Below are 14,413 nucleotides of genomic sequence, written 5' to 3' on the forward strand. Positions count from 1 at the left end.
TCACAGATTATGTGCTCGCTCAACAGCACAAAGCTTGTAGTGGCAGAGCTAGAATTTGAGGGTAGACCAGCTCCGGACACCGTGCTTTCCACAACTTTGTTGTACAGTCTCAACCTGATAATTTGATGGTACTAATATTAAATGAGAGACGAACAATAGAGAGTGGCTAAAAGAAAACTTTAACACAGAGTTAACAAGTTGGCTGGGTCTGTCCCAGGAAGGTACAGATAGTAGATGCTTAGTACAAATTGCTCAGCTATTTTCTTCAACATTTTACTTCATGAACTAAAATATAAAAATGATGTGTTCCCTAGAATCATTTACATTCTCACATTTTATATTACTTTTACTCTGAAAATAAAATATTTCTTAAATGTATGGCATCTTCCCATTATTGCCACTGAGAGGGCAGTTATAAAACACAGTCATTATCACCTGACACCTACTAGGCTCAAGGAAGAACCAATATCAGAACTTGCAGGATGGTATCACAAACTCAGAAGAAAACCCAGAGACAGAACTGGCTTTTCTCTCTCTCTTTTCGTATTTATTTATTTATTGTAAGAAATACAACATCAGGGGCCAGGGATTTAGCTCAGTGGTTTCGCCACCTGCTGCACAAGTGCAAGGACCCGAGTTCAATCCCCGGTACCAAAAAAAAGAAAAAAGAAAAGAAAAAGAAAATGAAATACAACATCAGCAGTACTCTTACTTGCACACCGACTTGGCTACCTGGAGGTGAAACTTGGAGTCAAATTCCAAATTGGAAGACATTTCAGGAACATTTCAACCACTTTAATTCTGTTACATTTTCCTTTGGTTGCAATACAATGATAAAAAAATAACTGAACTCTTTCAGAAAGTATGAAATGTAGAGTCCCAGTGACAAGAGCATTATGTGCTGGGTTAAGGACAGCATTTAAAATCCAGGTGGATCTTATAGTCTATTAGATATTGGAATCAATAGAATAAAGCAAAATGAATTGCGATATCACCACTCCCACACTATTAGAAATAAGTTTTTGCTAGATTTCTACTGTTGTGCATTATGAGAACAACCATTTTTCTCCCCACCCCAATAAGCTCCTTTCCTGGGTCCATTGGCAGCAACTGAGGTGTGGATTACCAGGAGTACAACCATTTTCCCCTTAAGAAATAAAGGTAGAGGAAGCCTGTAATCTAATTGGCCAGTCTATATCTGCCTATTGTTATCTCTAAGAGTATTTCTTAAACAAGAAAATAGATCCAGTAGAATCAAAATCAATTTTTAAAAATTATTCCACTAATAGCTGTATCAATGTGTGCGCTTTGATTTCCTTCAGATTTTGATTCCTGAAGAAAAAGAACATATAGAAAAGCTTCTGGCCATTTGATTTTCTGAAACAGCTTTTAAATATTTGCTCTGTCAGATAATTTTGAACCTGTTGGTCTAAACTTCTCACTGAAGAAATACAGTTTTACACTGAGTATTTATTTGTTTATAAGCTTTATAATCATGGCAGTAAATACATTTCATCTTAAGATGCACTTTAATGCCTGCTGACAATAAAATTAAAACTTCTCATCTATGCTGGAGGTCTCCAAAACCTTGACAAGAAAATCAAAATGAGTAGTCTTGCATCCTGTGTCCTATTTATTTGGATAATAAAAGAAATTCAAATTAAGTCAATGAGAAACCATGGGCAAAATATTTTAATAGATCATCGTCAAAGAGAGCATAAAATCTTTTCTTCAAATACCTACTACTGTTTTTTTTTCTTTTCTATTTTTAATCTGACAGAAATCAGTAAGTGAGGAATAGTGGTTTGGCCATTGTAGACAAACATGTAATACTCAGATAAATATGACAGCCCTCTGTGAAACTTGAAAATATAACTTGTTCCAAAGAGTACTTTTAACCTCTACTGCATTATCAAAGAACTGTACATTATTAAAAAGTCCACTGATCTGGCCACCTCTTCATTTGCTTTCTTTTCCAAACAGAATTCAAAGATCAGTTCTGATAATCACCTGATTACTATGGCCATCCCCTTCTTTGCCTCTCACTTGCTCCTAGTGTCCATTCTACAACCCTTCTTGCTGGTTAGATCCAACTCTACAAACACAGAAGACCACATATCCTGTATCCTTATCAGCTGGCTGAAGTACTGGGACTGACCCTGACAAAAAGTGAAGTTTTCTTGTCCTCTTTCTTTCTCTAATGTATCTGTGAAGAAATTTTATTGGGGAGCTGAAACTGGGGAGTGAGGAGCAGAGGTGTGGTTGGAGACACTAAATAAAAGAGCCCCTCTTCCCCTAAACTTCTGTGGAATATGACAAGGAAAATGAAGACAAAAAAGCTTTTACCTTTATTACACTCTTGATATTTGAGAGCTGTTTGTTGAAGTCGTTTGCTTACCCTAATTAATGCAATTATCACCCACAATGGACTCTTCAAATGCTACAAGACAACCATACTCCATTTCCCAAGTTTGTTCATACTTCTAGTCTCCCAAATTATTCTCCCACATCTTCTTTCTCCCCAAGCCTCTAGTACTACTTTGCCTCCCTTTCTGCCAATATCTTCTTTGTCTGAGAAACTAGGTACAATCAAAAGAGAACTGTAAGTTCACACTCTCACACTGGCCTGCTCTGACCCAGCTCATGCCAGTGCTCCTGTGTAAGGCAACCCTCCAAGTGTACATCAGACCCCCTGCCCTCTCGCCTGCAGAAGAACATTGCTCTGCTAATTTCCCAACTCTCTGGAATGATTAATCTCTCTATTGAAAATTCTTCTCTGCTGGCATGCTCATATTTTTCTCATCTTAATGAGGAAACTTCTACAAAGTGGGACTATGCTTACTGTCTCTAATTCTCTTTCTAGAATGTCAACTCTAGTCAGCATTTGCTCCTCTGCTTCATAGGAAGCTTTTCTGTGTATCCTGCTTCCTGCATGCCCACCCCATGCTCAGTTTTCTGCTTAGCTGGGGATATGGCTGGTCAGTTCCTCCCATGGGCTTCCCCAAGGCTATAACCCCATGTTTTTCTCCCTACTTTGCCGTCTTCCTTTTTGGTTCTGCTTCATTACTCTGATCTCATGTGAGTCACTCCAGGACTCAGTCCTTGGTCCTTTCTCTACCTTTGGGGTTCAATACAGGCATGGTTTTAAGTGCAATCTATATATTGCCACATCCAAAATGTACATGGCATGCATACTTCTCTCAGGAGCTCTTTTTATCCAACTCCTTTCTTACTGCTTGGTAGATATGGTAAGTTCCTGATTTATGAACAAGTTACCTTCTGGGAAAAGGTTTGTAAATTAGATTTGTCGATAACCTTGACCAAGTAAGTTTTATACACTTTTGACACAAGTATATAATGTAAAGCATTAAAAACCCCAAACACACACACACACAAATACTGTGACCATTCATCCTGGGCACCCCCTTGTGCTCTGATTGAAAACTGTACTACTGTACACTACGGCACTGTACAGTAAGCACACAGTAGCACAATTGTGACAGTTTCTGGCAGACACATGAGCTACTTCTGTGATTTGTTCGCATCTACAAATGTTCATAATGCAAGGTTCATTCTAATCTGTGAAAGTTCAGAACTTGAATGTTATTAAGTTAGAGATTTACTGTATCTGAACTGTAGTCTGTCCAAAACTGAACTTCCTTTTTTCCCTACCACAAACTTTCCTACATGCCTCCCTCCATACTACCATCTCAGGTGGTAGCTCCTCTTTTACACTAATTCAATCCAAATTCTTTGTAGTAACCATTGACTCCTCTTTCACTCCTCATATTCAATGTGCCAACAAAACTTGTTGATTCTACTTTCTCTGGTTTGGATCACTGTTCACACCTCCACAAATAGCACCCTGATCCCAGTTAGGATCACATCTTGCCAGTATTAATAAACCCAGAACAGATTTTCCTGTTTCTTGCTTCTCTCTCACTTATTCTACAAATAACAGCCAGAGTGATCATATCAATACACAACGTTATTACATTCCTTTGTTCAGTACTTTCATTTTCCTCAGTGAGAAACTAAGTATATAAAGGACAGTGTCTGTGGGAAATTGTGGAATTTAGTTATCTAGTTGTAAGAATATGATCACAAGAAGTTTTGTTAACTGAGAAAATTAAGAAGTCATTTCTGGGAATTTCCACAAGTCTGTTTGTTAAAAGAATTCCAGGAAACTTTAAGAGATGTTGTAAAAGTTTTATGGGAGAAAAACATGTTTTCCTAGCTTTCTTAGTAACCATTGTCCAGGCTCAGAGGACCACGACCCAATGACTCTACGAATGGTGAGAGAGATACGGTTCACTATGTACATCTGTGATGTTTGCGGTGGGCTGGTGGGCTTGACTTCTGCTGTGGTCGCCCTGCTTTTTTGGTACCATCTGATAAGAAGAGGGGTGTTGTGTACTCTTAGTTGTACAGATCGGTGAATAGAAACAAGGGACCTGTAAATTTGCCTGTAGCTTTTATGAGTCACTTAGAGTCACTTGTTATCACCAGATGTTAAAAACCAAAAAGACAATGACCAGAATGACTAAGCTGTTTCCCTATATGTATAAAAGCTTACTTCTTTCCTTTGTGATTGTTGAACAGTGTCAGGAGAATAAACTGCTGTTCATCCCCCAGGCTGTCTCCTTTTCTTTCTTTAAAGGTCGGTGCTCTCCAGGGTCTCCGTTCTCCCTCTAGAGAGACCACTGACAAGTGTCCCTGCCATATTTGATGATAGAACTCTGACAAACAACCTCTGTAGAAATAGGCTGGGCATACCAAGCCATAAATTCTGTCATAATTGTTCCAGAATGGCTGGGATTTGGGCAAGGATTGAAAGCTTCCCTATTGTTTTTACTCCTTCTGACAACTCAGGACCACCCAGAGAAAGCTAAACATGCTCCACTTCTAGGTGATGGCCTCTAGTCTCCCCATGCGAGCATCTTCCATCAGAGTATTTCTGAAGCTTTCCCAGCCCCCTGCCCACCTTGAAATCTGGGAAATGCAACTGGTGGTGGCTGGGCCTCTTGTTATAAGGCAAGCTCCGAAGGAGTAGTTTCACTTGTTTTCAGTTGTGTGGCTTTTGTTTGTTTCCACAAGAATAAGACTTCAGTCCTTATTGACCTCACACTGATCAAGTGTTAGGTCACCACTTTGACCTCATCTCCACTGTCTTTCCCCCCTGCTTTCTTCTCCCCAGCCATACTAGCTTCAGGCTTCCTTCATCACACATGGCATGCCCCTGCCCTAGGGACTTTGTCCTGGCTTTTGGTTTAGCCTAAAACACTGTTTGTTATACCCATTTTATCTACATGCATCACCCTTTACTTCCTTCAAGCTTTCCTCTAAAATTACCTCAGTGAACTCTTCCTAACTATCCTTCCCCCACTTCTAACTTAAACTATTCTCTATCAGGCCCCTTTCTGCATTTTTCCCTGCCACCCTAATCTTTGATATACTATTGTTTTTAAAATTTTGTTTTGCATTCACACCCCCTTAGAAAAGGATGGTAACAAGATGATATATTTTTATCTGCTTAACCCTATACTCTAGCGGTTGAAAAAATGGGGAAAAATGCATCAGTTCTCTGGACACTTTATTTCTTGGTACCTCATATCACCTATCTGTATCATGTGAGATCATATTACCTATGTGTATCATGTGAAATATTCCAGCATACCTTGCTGTAGTTTCATGATAGATGGATGTAGTCATTACCAATGCATCAAGTTTCCATTGGGAAAACTGAAGATTACAAATTATTTCTGTTCACTCCACATTGTAGCCTACTGGTTGAATATGAGGCATATTTTGAATTCATGGTGTGCAAAATCATTTTTACCAGGATATTCAACATTTCCTATATAATAAATTAGTGCAGAAGAGATATTTTAAATATAATTCTAAGCCAGAAGTTCTCAAGCTATGTTATATATCAGAAACACTTGGAGAACCTACTAAAGCATATATTTCTGAGTCTCATTCCCAGAATTTCTGATTTAATAGGTCTGATATGAAGTCTAAAAGTTTGAATTTCCAAGTTTCCAGGGGACACTGGTATTCTTGGCTCAAGGACCATACTCTGAGAACCAGTTTTCAAAGTATCACCAGGAAATATGTAAGAAATTGAGACTCTCAGACTTTATCCCAAAGCTATTTAATTAGAATTTGTATTTTTTTAACTAAGTGATTTGACAAGGTGCATTCTTCAAGTGATACTTTGGGTACTAGAATTTAAAAATCATTAGGATTCTAGGATTAGGGGTATAGCTTAGTGGTAGAGTGCCCCCTAGCATGCAGGAGCCCCTCAGTTCAATCTCTAGCACCACAAAAACAAGTATCTAAAAATCATTAGGATTATAAAATCTATAGGAGATATAATGTAAAATGTCTTCCACTAGACTAGCCGAGGACCTGATTGCTAAATATAATGTTGAGAACTGTTAAGTAATAGTGTTATACATGATATGAAATATATATAATATACTTACATATAATTATATCATTTGTTTGTAGTCTATAAAAATAACATCCTTTAAAAAGTGAATTTGTTACAGAGTTTCAGAACATTAAAAGCACAGCTAGCAACCCAGGTGACAGAACTCAGAAAGGAGACAGAGTTTCTAGGAATAGCAACTGGTTAGTGCCAACATGGACACACATCTGAGCCCAAAACTGGCCAAAAATGAAGAAGCCATCAAACAAATTTCCAACTTCATCTCTGACAGCCTAACCCTTGGGGAATACAAAAGACATACACATGGATTGCTTCTGATTTTCATGTCTGTAGCTTCATGGAAGATGTAACAATGTCTGGTCTGAGAGTAGGAACATGTGTTAAAGAATAACTGTGGACACAGTGGTTAGATCCAAGGACAGAAGTAGCCAAGTAATAGTATATAAAGAAAACAATTTTCTATCCTCTTAGCTTTTCTTTGTCCAATATAAAAAATTCTCATTGATAGTTATAAAATGCAAAGGTATATCAAGAAGTCTTAAGTAGCTAAGTATACACTATATCCATTTACTCCCTGCTTCTCAGAATATAGCATTTTAAAAATGATTATGTATATTTTGTTTCATATTTTAAAATACAATTTAGCATTAAAATAATAATGGACCAAAATTTGTGAGAAATAGTCTGAAAATATTAAGCTCCTTAGGGAACATGTTTAGTAGGTAAAGGAAGTTTGTACTAAACATGGTAGTTAATTGCTATGCAATCAAATCTTTTCTAATACAGACCAGAAGACAAACTATCCCTAATCTACACTAAATTGATACTGACCAGTACTTTAATAAAATGTTCTAATACAAGTACACATAGGAGGCTTGAAAATTATACTAGTGTAAACACTTTTAGATACACCTATTTAATCTATTATGCTTCTGAAATTTCCTTATTTTTTATTTCAACCTGGTATAAGAAAAATATATTTTGTTGTCATATTAAATTCTTCAATTCTCTTTGCTTAAAGTGTGACCTCTGTCTTCTTTAATTACAAATGTCTTATTTCAGAAATCATAATGCATGTTGAAAGATGTTATAGATTTTTACAGTCATATATAAGCTTATAAAGCCATTTTATAGCCTTATAATAGTAACAGACTTTATTGTGATTTGAATTGCCTTGTATGTGTCTAACTGGGATGTTAATATTAAATATACTAAGACATGAGCTTTTTTTAAAAAAGGCATTTTGATGCAGTATTTTGTATTAGATTTTGCTTCATTTTCATGGGAAAGCCTGACCAAAAATAGCCGTAAAAACACATTTCCAGAAAGAGAAACTGTATTTTTTTTTTAATAAAAAGCAATTCAAAAATGACTCTCACCTCCCTGTTCATTTGGGGCATTGATTATGATGACCTAGGAAGGGTAAATTTTCAGAAGTTAGACATGAATGTTAACATTGATTTGGTTTTTGTGTTTAATTTTTCAATCTTCTCCCAAACAATATTTCTAGTAGTTATAAGAACTGAATTACATATTTACCTATGGACAGAATAAGTACTATTTTTATCCAGAAATTACTTGCTGGATATGTACATGTAATAGTTGCATATGCTTAATTAATTTTTAAAAATGTTAGTGCTGCAGTGACCACTGAGCATGACTGCAGTTAGAAATTTTCTGCTTCGTTTAGCCAAATCTTGAGTATTTGGTTACACAAAGAGCATTTCTCTAAGAAGATATGCTTCATTTGAGTTACCTAAGAATTCTGTTATCTGATTAATCCTCCTCAGACTGACCACAGGTGGATTATGAAACCAATAGGGATATATTTCTGAACAAATTTTATTTTCATTAACCCTGTGTGTAGTCTGTAGATCCAGTTATAACCATGCCCCACTATGAAGGAAATTTGGATTTTCCATGTTGGTCTACAAATAGAACAAGCCCATTTGCAAGTATGTTCTATCATTCTTCTTGTCCTGAGAGCTACACAAGCTTTTGTCTCCACAACTATAGCAAAACCACCATGTTTTCTACCATGTGTCATTACCTTCCTTGTTTTACTTTCTCAGTGTCTCTACACTTCCTGCTTTTTTACTGAAATCTTATGCTCTGTGAACTTCACCATTCCTTTAAACATGCCACACACATATAGAATTTTCTGTGTTTGTTTGGGCTGTTTGTTCATTCCAGTATGAGGCTTTGGATGTTTTTCTACCAAGCTCTTCCATATTTTTCCAGCCGTAGTTCACTCACTAATTCCAAAGCCACTTATGGAATTTTAAATATTTGTTACAGCAGTGCTTCTGTAGTCATCTTTCCCATTCCTGCGATATAATGCCCGACATCCACAGCTTAAAGGAGAGGTTCAATTTGGCTCAAGGCTTCGGAGGTTTTCAGGTCAGAGTGGGTTGGCTCCAAGGACTTCATGGAAGAAAGACGTGATGGAACAAGGCTGCTTAGCTTATGGCAGCAAAGAAGCAGAATGGCAGCTGAGAGGAAGGGGTGAGAGAGCAAAGGTAGGACCATGCCTCCCTGAGCCACACAGACACACACAGAAGGGTGCTCCACCAGTCCTCCGGAGGTGGATCCCAAAGTGGATCAAGATGACACGCCACCCTAACCACAAAAACACCCCACTTCTAGGTACCAAAATAGGAATTAGTTTCTTATTGCTGTTGTGACAAAGGATCATGACATATTTATTATCTTATACTGTAGTTTGGAGGTCAGATGTCTAAGATTGGCTTCAGTGGGCTATCATCAAAGAGTCAGCAGAGTTCTGTTCTTTCTAGAACTTCTAGGAAGAATTGATATTCCTGTCTGTTCCACATCTGAAGGCGACTTGAATTCCTTAGCTCAGGGCTCCAGGTCACTCCGACATGTTTCCATCATCAGGTCTCTCCTCTCTCTCACCTTGATCCTCCAGTCTCCCTCCAAGCATCCTTGTGATCACACTGGTCTACCTCGATAATTCTGAATAATCTTCCCATCTCAAGATCCTTAATCCTATCTACAAAGTCTCTTTTGCCACAAAATGAAACAGATTTGGAGGATTAGGCTGTGGGTATCTTTGGGGGAGCCATTATCTCAGATACCACAACCTGTGTCAGTTTACTTGGCATTAGGAGTGGTCTTAGGAATGGACACAGTATATAGTTCATAACTGAGCAACTTCTTCAAAGGCAAGAAGTCAGCCAGGGATTTAGCTCAGTGGCACTGCACCTGCCTTGCAAGTGCAAGGTCCTGAGTTTGATCTCCCATACCAAAACAAAACAAAACAAAACAAAACCCCAAAACAAAAACAAAGGCAAGAAGTCCTCTGGATGCTTATATTAAATTCCTTTTAGAAGAAATCCTGGGCTCTGAATGATATCTGATGTGGGCAGATTCCACAAAATTGGCCTTTTGAAACTTTAATTGTCAGTGTTTTGGTAATTGGAGGTGAAGCCTTTGGGAAGTTTAGATGAGTTTACATGAGTGGGGCTCTCATGATGGGCTTAACAGATCAGGAGAAGAGACACCAGAGAGCCCTCTCTCTGTCTCTCTCTCTCTCTCTCTCTGTCTCTCTCTCTCTCTCTCTCTCTGTCCCTTTTCTCCATTTCCAGCATCTTCACAATTCTCTTAATAAATTTGAAGTTCAGTAAAATGTCCAACCCCAGATTACTTTAAAAAGTTTCATTTGAAGTATAAAAGATCGGATTCTTTTCTATAATTTAACAGATACTAAATGTTAGATAAACAAGCTTAATTACTGGGTAAAGAAAAAATTTCTACAGAGATTTTGCAAGTATTCGTATATCTTCCCATAATGCAGTATACATAAATGATCTTTGACAAGGGATATCTCAGTGTGAGTGGAATTTCCTTGAGAATGATGGACAACCAGTTATTTACTAATTTCATGAATTTTGACAAGCAAGAAGGAAAGAGCTAATCACGTGGTTCTTCTCATGCCCTCATTGTGGGATTTAAACTGGTGTCTCCTGTAATAACCTTTCACTCCCCAGTGTGATAAAAATGTGTTAATGAATGTTCCATGATATCTGAGATTAAAAAAAACCCACTCATTCTAGTCTGTGATGTGTCTTCCAAAAGGCACAGGTGGTATAAGAGTCCTCTGAGTACTTTGGTCTTCAGGCTCTAGCATTCTGTCATGCAGGTATTACCCAAGATTCTTTTCTAAGGAGAACAGGTGATCAGAGGTGAATGAAGCCTTAGGGATCAGATAAGAAGGACTAAAAGCTTTAAAAAAATTCATTTCAGCTGGAAGTGTCTTGCTACAGGACTCCTGAGTCTTCTGACCTGTTTCAAAGTCCTCAATCATCATAATCTTTTCATGATCCTTGTTTATTCAAATCTTGAACAGTGTTGCGCATTTATACTCTTCCCACAAGCCATCAGAAGTCTTCCCATAATGACAAGCGTTTCACTTTTGTGTGTATGTGATATTGGTGATAGAACCCAGGACTTCACAGTGAGCTACACTCACATGCACTTATTATTTATTTATTTAGAGATATGTTCTAGCTAACTTGTTCAAACTTTTGATCCTCCTGCCTCAGCCTCCCAGAGTGCTGGAATTAGAGGCATGCACCAGCACACCAAATTGAGGTTCTTTCTTTCATTGGAAGGTTCTCTTGTAGGTTTTGAACCTCATTACAAACATCTTCTAAGCAGTAAGACTTTTGAAAGCCTCATATAAGAATGGAAGTAATTTGGGGGAGGGGGGTACCAGGGAATCAAACTCAGGACCCTGTACTTGCAAGGCAGGAGCAGTGCCACTGAGCTAAATCCCCAGCCTAGAAGTAATTTTTTTAAACAGGGAAAAGTTTTCTTAGCAGGGCAGAAGAAAACTATACCTTTCCTGCAACACATACATAACTCCAGCTCTATCTACTATGAAGACAACTTTATTGTGAATCTATGTGAAAATTAGACTGTATATTATAACAGTGAGAAATACAAAGTAGGGCATGGCTTATATCTAATTTCTTATGTTGGTGTTGGGTAGGACTGGAAGTGCAGTGGTTATGTCCATGGATTTTGAATGCAAGAAACCTGGATTTGTATCTAGGGCCTGCAACATGTATGACATTGAGTGAGACATCTCACCTTTCTTACTCTCATCTGTAGTTTTTCCATTAAGTGGAAATTGCAATACACATATTTTCATCATAGGGCTTTTGTAAAATGACAAAATACAAAGAGTGCTTAACACAGGTTTATATCATAAAATATTCCTTTTGACTCAGGAGAAGACAGCAGAATGAGCTCTGAATGAAGTCTGAAAGATGCATTATCACTACAATGGGGTGATGGAGTGAGAAATATTTATTCCCTTGCCTGAAAATTACTTTATAAATTGAAGAATGCAATGTGCGGACTTGTTCTCTAACCTTATCCCTAGGCCCCAGAGGCTTCCCTTCACCCCCTCATTTCTTCCCAACATTCTAAAGCCCATAGGTCTTTAAAAAGGAAACTAGGAAGTCTTTGCCTACTTTCTACCTGCAACCAGACAGCTGAAGATGGTTGAGGAAACATACACAGTACCACTCAGATGGCTATCAGTTTAAACCCAAAGTCTACTCCTAATGTTTCCTGACAATCATGATATACTTTCCTAATTCTATTTCTCTTACAGTCCCCTGTGTAAAAATGTCATATGCTCTTTTTGCCTCAAACCTACAACACTTGGTTTCCCCATCTCATTCTGTCCCAATAATCTCTGTTTCCTGTTTCATGTAGAAAGTTGAATTAATTAGAAGAAAATTTCCACAGGTTTCCACCGCTGACAGCATTTGTACTGTTTCCCTTACCTTTCAACATGGGGCAATGTCCCTCTTTCTTCTCCTATGCTTGTGGCTCCACTTGAGCTGTGGATCCCATCCTCTGTCACTCAGGTCAGGATACAGTGTTTCTCTAGAAGTTCTTGCTTTCTCCTTGAATTATTACAGCAAAAGTATATCTATCATTCAAAGATAGATGATAGATAGACAGACAATTACTTGGATCTATGTACTCATCTAGTTAATACCCCACTCCTTTGCATCTTTAACAGAAAAACATTTTTTTAAAGAATTGTCTCAGTTCACTCCTTCCAAATACTCATATTTTCTCAAACTAACTCTAGTCAAGTTTTTGCCCAAGATCCCTAAAGCACTTGTTCTTGACCTGGTGACTAAGAATAGTTCTCTGCCAAATCCAATAAGCAGTAGGCACTCCACATTTTACTAGACCTTTCACCAGCATCTGATTTAAGTGATTTGGGTGCCAATTCTTTCCTTTTCCAAGCATTTTTTTCATGTGGCTTCCAGAACATCACTGTGTCCAACTTCATTGCTCATTTCCACCCTCAGTCTCAGAGTTGGTAATTCCTTAGATTCTAAAGGCTCAGGTCTAAGGGCCCTCAGAGTTCTGACTCCTCTTGGCTCTCTATTTACACAGCTTTCCTAGTTTATGGCTCTCTTACATGCTTTCAATACATATATAAAGTAACAGCTCAAAACAGCTGTCTCTTCTCTGCCTCTCTCCTGTGATCTCCACACTCACATCCCCACTTCATACTGAAGAGCTTCACTTGAATATCAATTAGATGTCTCAAAATTTGCATGTCTAAAACCAAACTCTTGATTCCTTACTCCACATCACCCACCTGAATTCTAACAATAATCCTGAGATTAGTATAAGTGCAGGAAAACACTTTTGCAGTTGCTCAGAAAAGGTGATCCAGGGTTATCCGTGTGTCCCCCTTTTTCTCTCATATCCAAACCGTCAGCAACCTCTCTACCTCTGCCATATCCTTCATTTAAACCACCATTACCCACTTCTGTGTTTTTGCTCCTGTTTCCCCATCCTCACTCCACATATCCACATAATTTGATTATCCTCTTAAAACAGTCTGAATTACCTTCTAATACATTAGTTTTGTTATTTTTCTGCAAAAAAGCACCCCTATTGACTTTTTTTATTCATTAAGTTCATTTTTACATTTTAGGTATAGATTATGATGGCATTCATCATTGGGAATTTATACCTGTACATATCTCGGTTCTTATTTTTCCTCCATTTCCCTGCCCTCTCTTCGACCCCTCCACCCCTCTGTATTTACAAAGACTTTGTTTCTGTTTTTTCCTTCTTTTCTCATATTTTTTTCTTTCCCTTCTTTCCTTTCCCCTATCCCTCACTTCCTCTTCCCTGGAGTACTACTCAGTCAAAAAGAATGAGAAATTAGACATTTATAGCTAAATGGATGCACATTGAGGCCATCCTCTTAAGTGAAATAAATAAGACACTCTTGTGTAAATACTGAAATTGTTTCTCTGGTGTGAGAAGCTGAAAGTGTAAATGAGGATCAAAATGTGTAATAGACTTTTCACGGAGAATAAAATCTGAAAGTCTTTACAACCCTCACCAAATGTCTTCTGTGCTGTGCCTTTCCTCCACCTCCTGCCACCTCCCTAGTTGCCTTTCTCACCATTTGAGTCAGTCTTCACTGTGCTCAAGCTACTGTAGTCTTTTAGCCATGGCTCCAAAATACAAAGCAAGCTCAGGTGCTACAGCTTTCACTTCTCTCTGCCTGGGAGAGCCACTGACATTGCTCAATTTGAGGTACCTCAAGCACCACTCAACCATCACCCTATCAGAGATGGTTTCCATAACCACTTTATGAAATGGCATTATGACTCCAGTGCAGTGCCTCATTTCCCTTGCCTTAGTTTATGTTTCCCCATCACATTTAGCCCAGTATTTACTTCTTTGTGTATTTCAGTCACCGCCCTCAGAATGGATAATGTTTGAGAATAAGATGTTCTTGGTTTTCAGTTTTAACCTCAGTGGTTAGAACAGGGTTAAAAAGGTAATAAGAGCTCAATAAATATTTGTTGAGTAGATAATAAAATCACTAGAATAGTCTCTAGATATATTGCCTGGAGTTTTTAGACCAAGTATGCTAAAATC

General features: G+C 38.0%; 1 protein-coding gene across 2 annotated transcripts in view; it reads right to left on the reverse strand.

Moving 5' to 3' along the window:
* Positions 1-14,413, reverse strand: part of Tusc3 (tumor suppressor candidate 3) — a 297,038-nt gene that overhangs the window by 12,075 nt on the left and 270,550 nt on the right. Inside the window, exon 11 of one of the 2 annotated variants that reach the window (XR_015453460.1) lies at positions 12,274-12,422. The gene's annotated coding sequence lies outside the window, so the exon portion shown is untranslated. The remainder of the gene's footprint in view (positions 1-12,273; positions 12,423-14,413) is intronic. The other variant, XR_015453461.1, reaches the window with a different exon arrangement.

The sequence above is a fragment of the Heterocephalus glaber genome, unplaced genomic scaffold (assembly GCF_053883595.1).
Source record: "Heterocephalus glaber isolate CG9 unplaced genomic scaffold, H.glaber_assembly_v1.0 deba00001461, whole genome shotgun sequence".
Lineage (NCBI taxonomy): Eukaryota > Metazoa > Chordata > Mammalia > Rodentia > Bathyergidae > Heterocephalus > Heterocephalus glaber.